Source organism: Penaeus vannamei, chromosome 19, assembly GCF_042767895.1.
Source record: "Penaeus vannamei isolate JL-2024 chromosome 19, ASM4276789v1, whole genome shotgun sequence".
Classification (NCBI taxonomy): domain Eukaryota; kingdom Metazoa; phylum Arthropoda; class Malacostraca; order Decapoda; family Penaeidae; genus Penaeus; species Penaeus vannamei.
Window position 1 is genome coordinate 2431655 of NC_091567.1, and position 3680 is coordinate 2435334.

Sequence of the window (3680 nt, forward strand, 5' to 3'; positions counted from 1 at the left end):
GAGAAGCGGAAGAGGGAGGGAGAAAAGGAGGGAGAGGGAGGTGTTAGGAATGGGGAAGAGGAAGGGGAAGGGAAGGGAAGGAGGAGAGCGGAGAGGGGAGGGGAGGGGAGAGAAGAGGGGAGGGGAGGGAGAGGAGAGAGAGAGAGAGAGAGAGAGAGAGAGAGAGAGAGAGAGAGAGAGAGAGAGAGAGAGAGAGAGAGAGAGAGAGAGAGAGAGAGAGAGAGAGAGAGAGAAGAGAGAGAGAGAGAGAGAGAGAGAGAGAGAGAGAGAGAGAGAGAGAGAGAGGAGAGAGAGAGAGAGAGAGAGAGAGAGAGAGAATGAGACAGAGAGACAGAGGCAGAGACAGAAAGAGAAAGAGAGAGAGAGAGAGAGAGAGAGCGAAGTAGCTGACTACACTAAACGAAAGAGGGGAACAGAATGGATATGCAGATGGACACGGACGCACCGGTGAGCAAAAGGAAAGATAGGAGGATGCAGGGAGAGGGGAAAGGTTGAGAAGAACGAGGGTGAACAACAAAAGAAACTAAAAAAAGATGATAATGAGCCATAAAAACAAATACAAAAATGGATACGACAAGAACAGATGATAGATGTACGTGTGCATGTATATTACGACTAACGAAAGCGTAGCATGAGAAATCAATACATGCATGGAGGAGGAAGAAGCATTATTAGGTAGAAAGGGAAAGTATTTAGAACGGGAGAACGGGAATATCCATAAGATGATAAGACAGAGAGAGAGAGAGAGAGAGAGAGAGAGAGAGAGAGAGAGAGAGAGAGAGAGAGAGAGAGAGAGAGAGAGAGAGAGAGAGAGAGAGAGAGAGGGGGGGGGGGGAAGGAGGGAAGAGAGGGAGGGAGGGAGAGAGGAGGGAGAGAGGGAGGGAGGGAGGGAGGAAGGAAGAGAGAGAAAGAAAGAGAGAGAGAGAGAGAGAGAGAGAGAGAGAGAGAGAGAGAGAGAGAGAGAGAGAGAGAGAGAGAAAGAGTGAGAGAGAGAAAGAGAGAGAGAGAGTGAGAGGGAGAGAGGGAGGAAGGGAGGGAGTTGGAGAGGGAGGGAGGAGGGGAGGGAGAGAGGGAGGGAGGGCGGGAGGGAGGGAGGGAGGGAGGAAGGGAGGGAGGAAGAGGGAAGGAGGGAGGGAGGGAGGGAGGGAGGGAGGGAGGGAGGGAGGGAGAGAGAGAGAGAGAGAGAGAGAGAGAGAGAGAGAGAGAGAGAGAGAGAGAGAGAGAGAGAGAGAGAGAGAGAGAGACATGAGAGAGAGGGGGGAGGCGGGGAAGAGGGGGGAGGGAGGGAGGAGAGAGAGAGAGAGAGAGAGAGAGAGAGAGAGAGAGAGAGAGAGAGAGAGAGAGAGAGAGAGAGAGAGAGAGAGAGAGAGAGAGAGAGAGAGAGAGAGAGAGAGAGAATGATGATGATGAGAAGAATAAATAAGCAAAAAGAGTGAAGAGGAGGAAACACTGGCTGAGGTAAGAGACAGGCAAGGAGAGAAGAGGGTGAATAGAGGAGGGAAAGAGGGTGGAAAGGAGGGTGGAGATCAGAAGCAGAACAAAGTTGTATGAAGGAGAGACATCTGAAGGGTTAAGCGGACAGAGGGAAGAAAGGGGGTCAAAGAACAGGGAGAAAGAGAAGAGGGAAGGAGAGGTAAGCAGAGCGGAGGCGACGGACAAACGTGGAGGGAGAGAAGAGGAATTGGAGAAGAGAAATAGAGGCATATTTGGGGGGGAAATGTGAAATAATGCGGTACGTCGAGTCAAAAGGATTACGAAAAGATACATTCCCGATCGAAAATATCCAGGAAAGTCGGAAATAGTGACAATAATGGATAAAACACGTCGAAGGAAAGTGAGCAGGGGACAGGAAGATGGCGAGTCCTGCCCAGATGGAGTGCAGCCTGTGATATGTATCAACCGCGTCGTCTCCTCATCTCGCCCTCATCAATTATAACTCGGGACTGATGACTTGAGCGCCCCTTCCGCATCCCCTCGCCCCTGCATCGTCCGCGCATGACACCATCTCCCGACATCAACGCGTTTTCCGTGCGATCCGGGGTCTTACTGCGCCTCATTTTGCACACTGACAGGCTGGTCAGCGGCGATTCCCCGATGGGTCGTCGCTGTTCCGTCTTCTTAACTTCCCTGACGGTGGAGGGCCTCAAGGCGCCCCTGCTCACACTCCCCCCGCCCCACCAACAAGTTTTGAGAGGCGCAACTATCGCGACTCAGCATGTATGGCCGCATTAGTTCCTCTCTCCCTCTCTGTGCACCGCGCGACACCCCGAACGCAGTCGCCGAAGTGCCGAGGGAACGCGAAAGACGGCGGAGCCTCCCCACAACGACCGGACAACAAGCAGAGACTGCACGTAACCCACTGCCACTCCCACTGTTCATACGTACAGCCCGTGTGCGTGGTGACCCTCCTCCCGTGCGCTCCTCTGCCCGCCGTGCGTCCACCAGCAGCACTACTACTACGCTCTGGTCCGGCGGGGCATCGAAACGGCTGCCAGAACGGGGGCTCAGCTAACGTCATTATTAGCTATTGATTGACCACTTGTCACGCGGCTATTAGTGATTTCCAGTCTCAGTCGAGTTCACGTGCATTACGGAGTCATGTGGGTTTTGATGTTCCGTGTGTCACTGAGGAATAGATGCATAAACATCAATGGAAAGTAAATCTGTAAGTTCCCGTGATTATGCTGCTTGGCAACATGTTGAGCTCGAGTGTCATAGAGTTTGCAAGTGTTTCCAAAATGCTTGCGCAGGCAGGGAGGTTGGTTTTGTGCTTTCCGTCACGTAATCTTTAAATTTATGACCGTTTCTTACGTTCGCTACCGTAGATAACAACGTTGAACACATATGAAAGATATGAAAGAAGATAAAGCACCCGCCACGTGCAGTCTCTCAAGGAATGCGATAAGCGAAAGCGACTGAATGCAGACGCAAACCAATGCAAAGATTTTTCTAATCAAGGAAGCCTTAGCATGCAGGAATGAGTTTCTGCTGCGAGAATAATTTCAGAAATCTTCGTGTTCAGTCGGAAGCATTTCTAACTCCTCGTGCTGCTGTGCGGGCTTTTGCAAAACTGTTAATAATGCATTCTGAATAAAATCTTCGGCGAGAATGAAACTTGCGAATCAAATTATGTTCAAAGCAAATATTATTGCATGACACTGCCGCTGATGCAACTACCTTAATGGAATGAAACATGCACTTCGCATTATGAAGAACGGACACAAAATATTTGCCTTGCCAAGCGCCGCCTATTAGAATCATTGCAGAGTAATAATACAGCACATAATTTGAGTATTTGTTGATGTGCGTTGCCATGGTGACGGGGAGTGCCGAGCGCTGGTCGACACTGTCTAAAATGTCAGTTAAACGTTCATAACGGCATTAATCACTGTTGTAAATACGACATATAACATAGGCGTAAATAGTCACTAATAAATACATACATTGGAAAAACTGACCAAGCACAAGACACATTTCATAATCTAATCTTAAATATCAATAAAGAAATTCTATATATATCCCTGTGGGGAAAAACGAAATTAATTACTTCACAACAAAAGGCTTTGTCCCAACCTCGCTAAATTGGTCCGTCGTTTACGCGCCGTGATGAGAAACACATATTACACATTTTAACCGAATTCGCGAGTGAAAATCGAAGCGAAAATATGAAGCGGTTGATA

At 49.3% G+C, this 3680-nt stretch overlaps 1 protein-coding gene across 1 annotated transcript in view; it reads right to left on the minus strand.

Annotated features, from left to right (window-relative positions):
- The window catches only part of LOC113822781 (nucleoside diphosphate kinase homolog 5), a 22667-nt gene extending 20131 nt beyond the window's left edge, over positions 1–2536 (minus strand). Inside the window, exon 1 of the mRNA XM_070133726.1 lies at positions 2386–2536. The gene's annotated coding sequence lies outside the window, so the exon portion shown is untranslated. The remainder of the gene's footprint in view (positions 1–2385) is intronic.
- Between the last annotated feature and the right edge of the window lie 1144 nt (positions 2537–3680).